Genomic DNA, 15,434 nt, shown 5'->3' on the forward strand with positions numbered 1-15,434 from the left:
CAAGTCATCCCAGCCCAGGTGCCAGACATATAAGTGAAGACACCTCCCAATGATTCCAGCCCCCAGGAGAGTTAGAGTCACCTCCAGCCCTGTGGGTCTTCCCATCCAAGGCCCCAGACATCATAGAGCAGAAACAAGCTGTCCCGACCATGCCCTGTCCCCTAGAATCCATGAGCATATGAAGTGATTATTTTATGCCACTACGTTTGAGGTGGTTTCTTAGACACCCTAGATAACTGGAAATATGACCAATCTGTTAGTAATCTGGTTGGCTCTACCGTCACAGCATATTCAGCATCTGAGTCCTTTTCACCTCCTGGTCTTAGCCATCATCCTCTTTCACCTGGATTACAGTAATAGCCTCCACCTAGGTCTACCGACTTCTGCCCTTGCCCCCTTTATGGTCAAACTCATAGAAGCAGGGAGATGGTTGCCCATGGCGGGAGGGACGGAAAAAATGGGTAGATATTGGTCAATGGGTACAAAGTTTCAGTTGTGCAAGGTGAATATGTTCTAGAAAACTACAATGTGACTATAGTGGACAACATTGTATTGTGTCCTTGAAACTTGCTAAGAGGGTAGATCCTGGGTGTTCTTAACACAAAAAAAGAATAAATAAAAGGAAAATGTTAACTCTGAAGTGCTGGATATGTTGACTGGCTTGGTTGTGGTGAATATTTCACAATATACATGTATATTGGGTTATCAGGTTGTACACCTTAAATACATACAATTTTGACTGTCAAGAATACCTCAGAGACTTCCGGGTAAGATGGCGGAAGAGTAAGACGCGGAGATCACCTTCCTCCCCACGGATACACCAGAAATACAGCTACACATGGAACAACTCCTACAGAACACCTACTGAACGCTGGCAGAAGACCCCAGACCTCCCAAAAGGCAAGAAACTCCCCACATACCTGGGTAGGGCAAAGCGGAGAGATCCCCGCACAGAGGATCGGTGCCGAGCGGCACTCACCAGCCCGAGAGGCTTGTCTGCTCGCCCGCCGGGGCGGGCGGCGCTGGAAGCTGAGGCTCGGGCTTCGGTCAGAGCGCAGGGAGAGGACTGGGGCTGGCGGCGAGAACTCAGCCTGAAGGGGGCTAATGTGCCACAGCTAGCCGGGAGGGAGTCCGGGAAAACTCTGGAGCTGCCGAAGAGGCAAGAGATTTTTTCTTCCCTCTTGGTTTCCTGGTGCGCGAGGAGAGGGGATTAAGAGCGCTGCTTAAAGGGGCTCCACAGGCGGGCGCGAGTCGCGACTGAAAGCGCGGAGCCCAGTGACGGGCGTGGGACGCTGGGGCTGCTGCTGCCGCCGCCAAGAAGCCTGTGTGCGAGCGCAGGTCACTGTCCACACCGCCCTTCCGGGAGCCTGTGCAGCCCGCCACTGCCGGGGTCCCGGGATCCAGGGGCGGCTTCCCTGGGAGAACGCACGGCGCGCCTCGGGCTGGTGCAACGTCACGCCGACCTCTGCCGCTGCAGGCTCGCCCCGCACTCCGTGCCCCTCCCTCCCGCCCGGCCTGAGTGAGCCAGAGTCACCGAAAAGGCTGCTCCTTTAACCCTGTCCTGTCTGAGCGAAGAACAGACGCCCTCCGGCGACCTACACGCAGAGGCGGGGCCAAATCCAAAGCTGAGACCCAGGAGCTGTGAGAACAAAGAAGAGAAAGGGAAACCTCTCCCAGCAGCCTCAGAAGCAGCGGATTAAAGCTCCACAATCAACTTGATGTACCCTGCATCTGTGGAATACATGAAGAGACAACAAATCATCCCAAATTGAGGAGCCAGGAGTCAGTGCTGTGCCTCTGAGGTGGGAGAGCCAACTTCAGGACACTGGTCCACAAGAGACCTCCCAGCTCCACATAATATCAAACGGCGAAAATCTTCCAGAGATCTCCATCTCAACACCAGCACCCAGCTTCACTCAACGACCAGCAAGCTACAGTGCTGGACACCCTATGCCAAACAACTAGCAAGACAGGAACACAACGCCACCCATTAGCAGAGAGGTGGCCTAAAATCATAAAAAGTCCGCAGACACCCCAAAACACACCACCAGACGTGGACCTGCCCACCAGAAAGACAAGATCCAGCCTCATCCACCAGAACACAGGCACTAGTCCCCTCCACCAGGAAGCCTACACAACCCACTAAACCAACCTTAGCCACTGGGGACAGACACCAAAAACAACGGGAACTACGGACCTGCAGCCTGCAAAAAGGAGACCCCAAACACAGTAACATAAGCAAAATGAGAAGACAGAAAAACACATAGCAGGAGAAGGAGCAAGATAAAAACCCACCAGACCTAACAAATGAAGAGGTAATAGGCAGTCTACCTGAAAAAGAATTCAGAATAATGATGGTAAAGATGATCCAAGATTCTATTTCCAAGATCCAAAATCTTAGAAACAGAATAGACAAAATGCAAGAAACAGTTAACAAGGACCTAGAAGAACTAAAGATGAATCAAGCATCAATTAAAAACACAATAAATGAAATAAAAAATACTCTAGATGGGATCAATAGCAGAATAACTGAGGCAGAAGAACGGATAAGTGACCTGGAAGATAAAATAGTGGAAATAACTGCTGCAGAGCAAAATAAAGAAAAAAGAATGAAAAGAACAGAGGACAGTCTCAGAGACCTCTGGGACAACATTAAACGCACCAACATTCGAATTATAGCAGTTCCAGAAGAAGAAGAGAAAAAGAAAGGGACTGAGAAAATATTTGAAGAGATTAGAGTTGAAAACTTCCCTAATATGGGAAAGGAAATAGTTAGTCAAGTCCAGGAGGCACAGAGAGTCCCATACAGAATAAATCCAAGGAGAAATACGCCAAAACACATATTAATCAAACTGTCAAAAATTAAACACAAAGAAATCATATTAAAAGCAGCAAGGCAAAAACAACAAATAACACACAAGGGAATCCCCATCAGGATAACAGCTGATCTCTCAGCAGAAACTCTACAAGCCAGAAGGGAGTGGCAGGACATAATTAAAGTAATGAAGGAGAAAAACCTGCAACCAAGATTACTCTACCCAGCAAGGATCTCATTCAGATTTGATGGAGAAATTAAAATGTTTACAGACAAGCAAAAGCTGATAGAGAGTTCAGCACCACCAAACCAGCTTTACAACAAATGCTAAAAGAACTTCTCTAGGCAAGAAACACAACAGAAGGAAAAGACCTACAATAATGAACCCAAAACAATTAAGAAAATGGGAATAGGAACATACATATCGATAATTACCTTAAATGTAAATGGACTAAATGCTCCCACCAAAAGACACAGATTGGCTGAATGGATACAAAAACAAGACCCATATATATGCTGTCTACAAGAGACCCACTTCAGACCTAGAGACACATACAGACTGAAAGTAAGGGGATGGAAAAAGATATTCCATGCAAATGGAAACCAAGAGAAAGCTGGAGTAGCAATTCTCATATCAGACAAAATAGACTTTAAAATAAAGACTACTAGAAGAGACAAAGAAGGACACTACATAATGATCAAGGGATCGATCCAAGAAGAAGATATAACAATTGTAAATATTTATGCACCCAACATAGGAGCACCTCAATACATAAGGCAAATACTAACAGCCATAAAAGGAGAAATCGACAGTAACACACTCATAGTAGGGGACTTTAACACCCCACTTTCACCAATGGACAGATCATCCAAAATGAAAATAAATAAGGAAACACAAGCTTTAAATGATACATTAAACAAGATGGACTTAATTGATATTTATAGGACATTCCATCCAAAAACAACAGAATACACATTTTTCTCAAGTGCTCATGGAACATTCTCCAGGATAGATCATATCTTGGGTCACAAATCAAGCCTTGGTAAATTTAAGAAAATTGAAATTGTATCAAGTATCTTTTCCGAACACAGTGCTATGAGACTAGATATCAATTACAGGAAAAGATCTGTAAAAAATACAAACACATGGAGGCTAAACAATACACTACTTAATAACGAAGTGATCACTGAAGAAATCAAAGAGGAAATTAAAAAATACCTAGAAACAAATGACAATGGAGACACGATGACCCAAAACCTATGGGATGCAGCAAAAGCAGTTCTAAGAGGGAAGTTTATAGCAATACAATCCCACCTTAAGAAACAGGAAACATCTCGAATAAACAACCTAACCTTGCCCCTGAAGCAATTAGAGAAAGAAGAACAAAAACATCCCAAAGTTAGCAGAAGGAAAGAAATCATAAATATCAGATCAGAAATAAATGAAAAAGAAATGAAGGAAACAATAGCAAAGATCAATAAAACTAAAAGCTGGTTCTTTGAGCAGATAAAATTGATAAACCATTAGCCAGACTCACCAAGAAAAAAAGGGAGAAGACTCAAATCAATAGAATTAGAAATGAAAAAGGAGAAGTAACAACTGACACTGCAGAAATACAAAAGATCATGAGAGATTATTACAAGCAACTCTATGCCAATAAAATGGACAACCTGGAAGATATGGACAAATTCTTAGAAATGCACAACCTGCCAAGACTGAATCAGGAAGAAATAGAAAATATGAACAGACCAATCACAAGCACTGAAATTGAAACTGTGATTAAAAAATCTTCCAACAAACAAAAGCCCAGGACCAGATGGCTTCACAGGCGAGTTCTATCAAGCATTTAGAGAAGAGCTAACACCTATCCTTTCAAACTCTTCCAAAATATAGCAGAGGGAGGAACACTCCCAAACTCATTCTACGAGGCCACCATCACCTTGATACCAAAACCAGACAAGGATGTCACAAAGAAAGAAAACTATAGGCCAATATCACTGATGAACATAGATGCAAAAATCCTCAACCAAATACTAGCAAACAGAATCCAACAGCACATTAAAAGGATCATACACCATGATCAAGTGGGGTTTATTCCAGGAATGCAAGGATTCTTCAATATACGCAAATCAATCAACGTGATACATCATATTAACAAATTGAAGGAGAAAAACCATATGATCATCTCAATAGATGCAGAGAAAGCTTTCGACAAAATTCAGCACCCATTTATGATAAAAACCCTGCAGAAAGTAGGCATACAGGGAACTTTCCTCAACATAATAAAGGCCATATATGACAAACCCACAGCCAGCATCGTCCTCAATGGTGAAAAACTGAAACCATTTCCACTAAGATCAGGAAACAAGACAAGGCTGCCCACTCTCACCACTCTTATTCAACATAGTTTTGGAAGTTTTAGCCACAGCAATCAGAGAAGAAAAGGAAATAAAAGGAATCCAAATCGGAAAAGAAGAAGTAAAGCTGTCACTGTTTGCAGATGACGATACTATACTTAGAGAATCCTAAAGATGCTACCAGAAAACTACGAGAGCTAATCAATGAATTTGGTAAAGTTGCAGGATACAAAATTAATGCACAGAAATCTCTGGCATTCCTATATACTAATGATGAAAAATCTGAAAGTGAAATCAAGGAAACACTCCCATTTACCATTGCAACAAAAAGAATAAAATATCTAGGAATAAACCTACCTAAGGAGACAAAAGACCTGTATGCAGAAAATTATAAGACACTGATGAAAGAAATTAAAGATGATACAAATAGATGGAGAGATGTACCATGTTCTTGGATTGGAAGAATCAACATTATGAAAATGACTCTACTACCCAAAGCAATCTACAGATTCAATGCAATCCCTATCAAACTACCACTGGCATTTTTCACAGAACTAGAACAAAACATTTCACAATTTGTATGGAAACACAGAAGACCCCGAATAGCCAAAGCAATCTTGAGAACGAAAAATGGAGCTGGAGGAATCAGGCTCCCTGACTTCAGACTATACTACAAAGCTACAGTAATCAAGACAGTATGGTACTGGCACAAAAACAGAAAGATAGATCAATGGAACAGGATAGAAAGCCCAGAGATAAACCCACGGACATATGGTCACCTTATCTTTGATAAAGGAGGCAGGAATGTACAGTGGAGAAAGGACAGTCTCTTCAATAAGTGGTGCTGGGAAAACTGGACAGGGACATGTAAACGTATGAGATTAGATCACTCCCTAACACCATACACAAAAATAAGCTCAAAATGGATTAAAGACCTAAATGTAAGGCCAGACACTATCAAACTCTTAGAGGAAAACATAGGCAGAACACTCTATGGCATAAATCACAGCAAGATCCTTTTTGACCCACCTCCTAGAGAAATGGAAATAAAGACAAAAATAAACAAATGGGACCTAATGAAACTTCAAGGCTTTTGCACAGCAAAGGAAACCATAAACAAGACCAAAAGACAACCCTCAGAATGGGAGAAAATATTTTCAAATGAAGCAACTGACAAAGGATTAATCTCCAAAATTTATAAGCAGCTCATGCAGCTCAATAACAAAAAAACAAACAACCCAATCCAAAAATGGGCAGAAGACCTAAACAGACATTTCTCCACAGAAGATATACAGACTGCCAACAAACACATGAAAGGATGCTCAACATCTTTACTCATTAGAGAAATGCAAATCAAAACTACAATGAGATATCATCTCACAGCAGTCAGAATGGCCATCATCAACAAATCTAGAAACAATAAATGCTGGAGAGGGTGTGGAAAAAAGGGAACACTCTTGCACTGCTGGTGGGAATGTGAATTGGTACAGCCACTATGGAGAACGGTATGGAGGTTCCTTAAAAAACTACAAATAGAACTACCATATGACCCAGCAATCCCACTACTGGGCATATACCCTGAGAGAACCATAATTCAAAAAGAGACATGTACCAAAATGTTCATAGCAGCCCTATTTACAATAGCCCAGAGATGGAAACAATCTAAGTGTCCATCATTGGATGAATGGATAAAGAAGATGTGGCACATATATACAATGGAATATTACTCAGCCATAAAAAGAAATGAAATTGAGCTATTTGTAATGAGGTGGATGGACCTAGAGTCTGTCATACAGAGTGAAGTAAGTCAGAAAGAGAAAGACAAATACTGTATGCTGACACATATATATGGAATTTAAGAAAAAAAATGTCATGAAGAACATAGGGGTAAGACAGGAATAAAGACACAGACCTACTAGAGAATGGACTTGAGGATATGGGGAGGGGGAAGGGTAAGCTGTGACAAAGTGAAAGAGCGGCATGGACATATACACACTACCAAACGTAAGGTAGATAGCTAGTGGGAAGCAGCCACATAGCACAGGGAGATCAGCTCGGTGCTTTGTGACCGCCTGGAGGGGTGGGATAGGGAGGGTGGGAGGGAGGGAGACGCAAGAGGGAGGGGATATGGGGATGTATGTATATGTATAACTGATTAAATTTGTTATAAAGCAAAAAAAAAAAAAAAGAATACCTCAGAAGGACTTCCCTGGTGGTGCAGTGGTTAAGAATCCTCCTGCCAATGCAGGGGACACAGGTTCAAGCCCTGGTCCGGGAAGATCCCACATGCCGCGGAGCAAATAAGCCCGTGTGCCACAACTACTGGGCCTGCGCTCTAGAGCCCACAAGCCACAACTACTGAGCCCGCGTGCCACAACTACTGAAGCCCACGAACCTAGAGCCCGTGATCCGCAACAAGAGAAGCCACTGCAATGAGAAGCCCACGCACCGCCGTGAAGAGTAGCCCTCCACTCGCCGCAACTAGCGAGAAAAGCCCGCGCGCAGCAACAGAGACCCAACTCAGCCAAATTAATTAATTTTGAAAAAAAGAATACCTCAGTAAAGCTGGAAGAAAAACAACCATAACTGTTTTTATTTAAACTTTTGATAATTTCTTTACCACAATTTTCTTTCACTTTTTTTTTAACATTGCATTAATATATAATTTTTCTTGGGGAAAAATAGAGTCTGAAATCAAGGTGTGGGCAGGGCCATGCTCCCTCCAAAGGCACTAGGGGAGGATCCTTTTTGCCTCTCCAGCTTCTAGGGTTTCCTGGCACTCTTTGGCTTGTGGCCACATCACTCCAATCTCCGCCTCAGTCTTCACATGGCTTTTTCTCTGTGCATCTCTGTGTCTCAACTCTAGATGCTATGCTGGTGGTTTTGAAGATGCAGGAAGGGGCCATGAGCCAAGGAAGGCAGCTCTAGAAGCTGGAAAAGGCTAGAAAACAGATTCTCCCATTCTCGAAGCCTCTGAGGGAGAGTGGTCCTGCTGACAACTTGGTTTCTGCCACCGGAAACAACTTTGAACTTCTGACCTCCAGAACTATAAAAGAATTAATTTCCGTTGTTTTAAACCACTAAATTTGTGGTAATTTGTTACAGAAAGCATAACATATTACATACCCCAAAGGGCAAGATCCCAATTCCTCTTTTGAGGGGTTTTCCATTAAAGTAAAAGGAAATGCAACTCAGATTGGCTTAAACAACAAGGAAATCCCGTCAGGCCCATCCATGTACAAGTTAGAATATTGGGCGGGGTCGCTGTAATGGAGATTCAGAACAAGAGTGGCTTAAATGAGATGGAATTTATTTCTCACCTCACAGTCTCAATATAAGCAATCCAGTCTCCGCCAGTGGAAACTCTTCCCCAGCACATGCTGAGGGGGGTGGCCCCAGCCCTACTTGAGGTGGGAGGGCAGCAGCAGACCAGCCTCCCTCTCCAGAAAAAGCTCACCCCAGGGGCTGGGCTTCCCCCCGCCCCGTTCCCATGATGTAACATGCTGAACCTCTCCCACCTGCATGAGGTGTGGGTGTGCTGTTCCCATTCTACAGATGGGGAAATGGAGACTTGTCTGAGAAGGAAGAGTCTGTCTGCCCAGCAAATACCCACTGAGCATACACAACAAGTATCAGATTCCAGATGGATATGGGGGGTCAGGGTGGAGGGATAGGGAAGGGATTGGGGGGATACACCAACCAAGAGGACTGATAGCATCTCTGGCCATCAAGGGCATCCTTTAAGGTGGGTGGGCCTGGGCAAGGTAAGTGTGGTGAATGTTGGATGGTCTCACTATGTGAGGGTGATGGCCACATGGCCAAGGCCGTGCCTCGAGACTTGGCATACAGTAGGTGTGCAGGAAGTTGTAGTGAAATCCAGTCCTGTCAACTGGGTATAATAACATAAAGCCATGGGTCCAGGCTGACCTGGCTCTGCCCCATTCTTGCTACGTGACCTCAGGGGAGTAGAACAACATCCCTGGGCAGAGGTCTCCTGATATGTCCAATGGAGATTGGGGATTCAGTTGTTCATTCATCTATTCAACAGATATGTATTGACCAGCTACTATGTGTTAGGCTCTGTTCTAGGTACTAGGGAGACATTGGTGAATAACAACAAAAATCTCTACCCTTGGGATTAGAAACAGGGAGAGATATAATGAATAAAATAAACAAATACCTTATATAGAGAACAAACTAGTGGTTACCAGTGGGGAGAGGGAAAGAGGGGAGGGGCAAAATAGGGGTAGGGGATTAAGAGTTACAAACTACTATGAATAAAATAAATAAGCAACAGGATATATTGTACAGCACAGGGAAATATAGCAATTATTTTGTAATAACTTTAAATGGAGTATAATCTATAAAAATATTGAATCACTATGTTGTAGTATGTTGTACACTTGAAACTAACATAATATTGTAAATCAACTATACTTCAATACAAAAACATATCTTAGAAATGTTGTTAGATAGGCATAAGCAGAAAAAAGAAGAAAAATAAAGCAGACAAGAGGAATCAGGTGTGCATGGGGCGGGAATGTTGCAATAGTAAGGAAGATCACAGAATGGAAATGATACAAAGCATGGTCTTGGACCAGAACCAAAGTATACTAGAAATCACAGAATGATATCTGGAAATTCCATACATATTTGGAAATTAAATCATGGGTCAGACAGGAAGTCAAAGCTAAAAATATTTTTGACTGAATGAAAGTGAAAACGTACCATATCAAAATATGTGGAGTGCAGCTAAAGCAGTGCTAAGAGGGAATTGTAGGGCATTAAACACTTATGTTTAAGAAGGTGATGGGGGGAGTTCCCTGGCGGTCCAGTGGTTAGGACTCGGCACTTTCACTGCCGTGGCTCTGGTGGGGGAACTAAGATCCCACAAGCCACAAAGCACTAGGTGTGGCCAAAACTAAATAAATAAATAAGAAGGTGATTGGGTATATTTGAAAGTTGCAAATAGAGTTTTTTTCTTTCTTTCTTTCTCTTTCAAGTAACAGTTTTAGGAACATCTTTCTTATCTGTGTTTCTAGACACTTCTCTACATGCATTACAGAACTGTCTGCACATCCATTCACTAAAGTAATACTGTTTACAACTGGATGATCAAGGAACACTCAAAAAACACGTTTTTAATGTCATGAAGAACCTAGGAGTAAGACAGGAATAAAGACACAGACCTACTAGAGAATGGACTTGAGGATATGGGGAGGGGGAAGGGTAAGCTGTGACAAAGCGAGAGAGAGGCATGGACATATCTACACTACCAAACGGAAGGTAGATAACTAGTGGGAAGCAGCTGCATAGCACAGGGAGATCAGCTCGTTGCTCTGTGACCACCTAGAGGGGTGGGATAGGGAGGGTGGGAGGGAAATGCAAGAGGGACGAGATATGGGGATATATGTATATGTATACCTGATTCACCTTGTTATAAAGCAGGAACTAACACACCATTGTAATTATAAAAAAAATAAAAAATAAAAGCATTAAAAAAAACCACGTTTTTATACATGAGCTGTTAAATACACCTCTACATGCAATAAAAAAACGGTCAGCACGTTATTTACTGATGTAAGACTCATCTAATCTTGCTGAGCAATTAGCACTCTTAGAACAACCTTGTGTGTCTATAAACACTTCCTTATATGCATTACAGAACATATACCTGATCCATGCCCTGAAATAACACTGCTTTCACAGAGTAAGTAGCTCTTGAACGTTCTCATTATAAGAAAAAAAAGAAAAAGGGTAACTGTGCTGTAATGGATGGATGTTAATAAGACTTAATGTGGTGACAATTTCACAATGTATACAAATATTCCATCATTATGTTGTACACCTGAAACTAGTATAATGTTATATGTGAATTATATATCAATTTTAAAAGAAGGAGCAGGGAGGAAGGTGGGGAGGAGAAGGAGGTGATCAGGAAAGACCTGACAGTTGAAATCAACTGAAGAAGGTGGGGGGAAGGCCCTGTATATATCTGGAAGAAAAGCATTCTAGTCTGTGCAAAGGCCCTGAGGACAGCAAGCTCCTGGTGTCTTCGAGAAACAGGGAGTCTGAGATCCAAAGTCCCCTTCTCAGTGAAACTTTCTAAAACTGAAGTTCCAAGCCCACCCTTCTCCATACACTCCATTCATTGCGTTTGTTCTTAACAGTTATCACCATCTTGTCACACACATTGTGTCCAATAGGATGCTTGTTGAATGAATGAGTGACGGTCCTGCCCACCAAGCCCTGACTAAGGCCAGGCCACTCCAGGCTCACTGGTCCTCCACCACCAGCCAGCAGCCCGACACGAAGGCAGCAGAATCCCGGGGCAGCTCCTGGATTACAGGCGTGCCTCTGGTCACTATCACAGACCGAGGCCAGGTCTTCCCCAGGGACTGTCTAGGCCAAGCTAATTTATTTTTCCTCCTCTCCGGAACTGAATTACCCAGAGCTTCCGATCTCCCATGCAGCGGACCGAGGCGAGGCGCAAACTCCGCCCAGAATGTTCTTCTCCATCCGCGGCCCCACCTGGGGCCTCCGAGGCTGTTCCGCCCACAAAATGCTAATGCAGCCCCTGCCCGGGGCAGAGCAGAAGCCGCGGCGCGGACGGCAGTGGCAAGGGAAAGAGGAAGGAGGGGCGGGGAAGCTGTGGGCAGCGATGCAGGGCACCTGGGGACGCGGGCGGGGAACACAGTGAGGTCTCCTCGTCAGATGGCTGGTAGAGAACAAAAAACAGGAAGACTGTGGGGCACGGGTGACTGAGACCCGGCCCCTCCCTCACCCCTTAATACCACCCTCACTCTAATATTATCCCCCCCAGATCTCCAATTCTGAGTATGGACAGACCAAGCTGAAGCCTCTGAGTCCAGGGACCTCAGGACAGATGTGGGTCCACATCCCCACCCACCCAGAGTCATCCCTGGCTTGGACCTCTTCATCCTCTAGTGAAACGACTGGTCGTAGGAGTCCCCTCTGGTGGGCCTTCTAGTTAGAGAGTGCCTACCAGACGAAAGTGATAACAGCGCGTACTGGATACCTCCTAGGTGCCAGGCAGGAAGCGCTTTTCAGGCAGCCATCAACTGGTTGATCAACTGATTCTTCCAAACCACCCTGTTCATTTATTCATTTGTTGATTTTTTTTTTTTTTCGCGGTACGCGGGCCTCACTGTTGTAGCCTCTTACGTTGCGGAGCACAGGATCCGGACGCGCAGGCTCAGCGGCCATGGGTCACGGGCCCAGCCGCTCCGCGGCATGTGGGATCTTCCCGGACTGGGGCACGAACCCATGTCCCCTGCATCGGCAGGCGGACTCTCAACCACTGCGCCACCAGGGAAGCCCTCATTTGTTGATTTTTGACAAGTATTTACTAAACCCCTGCTGTGTGCCAGTACCCTTCTAGGTGCAGAAACACAGCAGTGAACAAGACAGGTAAAATTCCCTGCTCTGCAGAGCTGACATTCAAGAGGAGAGACCAACAGTAAACAAGTTAAATATTAAGTCAAATATATAGATCTCAGGTTAGAGGGTGGTAAGTGCTAATAAGGAAAATAAAACCATGAAGGGGGTGGGGGCTGTTTAGTAGGGACCCATTTTACAGGTGAGTAAACTGCATCTCTGAAAGGGAAGTCACTTCCCAAGGTCACACAGGGAGAGTGAGTTGGCACCGTGATTTGCCACTCTGGGTCTCCTCCCAGCTCTGGCCTCTAGGTGAGCAGCTGACACACAGAAAAAGAGAGGCAGAGGGGAGACACACAGAACAGAGTAGGGCTGCCTGGCATAGCTGTGCAGGTTGGGCACTGCACAACTCCAGGAGTGCCATTCACAAAGACAAGAATGTGAATGTTGTCCCCTGGAGTCAGGAAGTGCACAAGAATCTCAAATCTATGCCATGTTCTGGGGCAGAACTTCCTGGAAAGGAAGTCTCAATCACCATCGGTCTATCCTCTGTGGCTTGCGTTACTGAACCGGGTTTGTTTGCCTGATGCCCAGCAAGCCAAACCTGAGACACCAATTTTGCAGCAGAGAAAGGGTTTACTCACAAGTCAGCCAAGCAAGATGGGAGAACATATCTCAAATCCACCTCCCTGAAGGTGAGGGGCTTGGGATATTTATGGAATAAAGCTGAGGCTTGGGGAGCATGGGGAAAGGTGATTAGAGATCTTTTCTTTTAAGTGAGGTAATCATCATTCTACTCAGGCCAATCTAAGCTACATGCTTCTCCACGGGATGCAAGTCCAGAAAATGGCAGGGTTAGCATGCTCTGAGGGTGGAGTTTTGAGTCCTCTGACGTCAAAAGGACACTGATTGGGCACCTGTGCAGACCCACTTGGAGGGTGGGTGGTGCCAACCAGTCTTAACTGGCTTGAGCTCAGACTGGACACAGCTGACTCCAAGTTCCTGAAAAACAGCTCTGGTAAACATCTTATTGTTTAGGCTACGTGACACTTGGAGGACATGCAAGTTCTTATAAAAACAATTAAAGCAAGCTTGAACCATGAAGGCACGTTACAGTTCACTACTTATTAAGCAAGTTACAGTTTAATGGATCTAACTGATGACGTTCCGTTTCACTTGCCTTTTTGAGTTACCAATATATCACGGCCACTTCCCTGTGTCAGCACATGAAAATCTAGCTCAGTAGATCTCCCAAGGTTGGTCCCCAGACCAGCAATATCTCTGTCACCTGGGAACTTGTTAGAAATGCAGATTCTGGGGCTCCAGACCTCCTGAGTCAAATGCTTTCAGGCTGGGTGTGGCTTTTGCTCCACATAAATGGGGAGCCCCGGGAGGGTTTCAGCAGAGGAAGGACATGATCCAATTTCTGTTTTGACAGGTGCAACACGAGGGTGAGAGATTAAGGAAGGTGGGGACCAGGAGAAGCCTACTGCAGTTGTACTGGAGATATGGCCATGACTTGGATGGGACTGGTGGCCATGGAGGGGGTAGGAATGGGTTGTGTTCTTTATCGGTTTCTACAGTGCAACCAAAGAAATATGCCACTGATTTGGATGCCTGGAGTGAGAGGACTAGAGTTGAGTATGACCAAAAGGTTTGGGGCCTGACACCTGGAAAAAATGGAGCAGACATTGCCCAAGACAGGAAGACAGAGGGAGGAACAGATTTAGGAGAGAGCAGAGAGAAATCAGGAGTGTCATTTGAAGGTGTGTTATAGACTGTTTGTGTCTCCCCACCACCACCAAAAAAAAAAAAAAAAATTCATATGTTGAAATCTAATCCCCAATGTGATAGTATTAGGAGGTGAGGCCTTTGGGAAGTGATTAAGTCATGGGGGTGGAGCCTCACAAATGGGATTAGTGCCCTTAGAAGAAGAGACATGGGAGCAAGCTCACCCCCTTTCCACCATGTGAGGACACAATGAGAAGCTGGCCGTCTGCAACCCAGAAGAGGGCCCTTGCTGGAACCCAACCATGCTGGCACCCTGATCTTGGATTTCCCACCTCCAGAACTGTGAAAAATAAATTTCTATTGTTTATAAGCCTTTATTATAGCAGCTCAAACGGACTAAGCATGTGAAGGTGCCCAGTCGGTGGCTGGATATATTCATGTGTCTGCATTTCAGGGGAGAAGACATATCTAGAGACAAATTTGGGGGTTATCCACCTATAAGGTGGTGTATTCGTTTCCTAAGGCTGCTCAACAAATGACCGCAAACTGGGTGGCTTAACACAAGAGAAATTTATTCTCTCACAGTTCTGGAGGCCAGAAGTCTGAAATCATGTTGTCAGCAGAGCTGTGCTCCCTCCAAAGGCTCTAGGGGAGATTCTGCTCCTTGCCTCCTTCAGCCTCTGGTGGCTCCAGGTGTTCCTTGGCTTGTGGCCACATCACTCCAATTTCTGCCTCTGTCTTCACAGGACCTTCTCTCTTTCTCTGTCTCCTCTTCTGTTGATGTCAAACCTCCCTCCATCTTTCTTATAAGAACACTTGTCATTGCATTGGGGGCCTACTTGGCCTACGATCTCATCTCAATACCCTTCATTACATTTGCAAAGGCACGTTTTCCAAAGAAGGTCACGTTCACAGGTTCCCAGGATTAGGGTATGGACATACCTTTTTAAGGGGGCGGCACTATTTAACCCGCTACAGATTGTATTTAAAGCCCTTCGTAGGACGATTGTGAGTGGAGAGAGATACCCTCCACCCCCACTCTTTTCTTCTTGTTCACCTCTGTGTCCTCAAGGTCTGACACAGCCATTCATAATAGAGGGATGTAGTAGTAACAATAAGTAACACTTAACTA

Source organism: Mesoplodon mirus (genome assembly GCF_964341445.2).
Source record: "Mesoplodon mirus genome assembly, chromosome: 5".
Taxonomy (NCBI): domain Eukaryota; kingdom Metazoa; phylum Chordata; class Mammalia; order Artiodactyla; family Ziphiidae; genus Mesoplodon; species Mesoplodon mirus.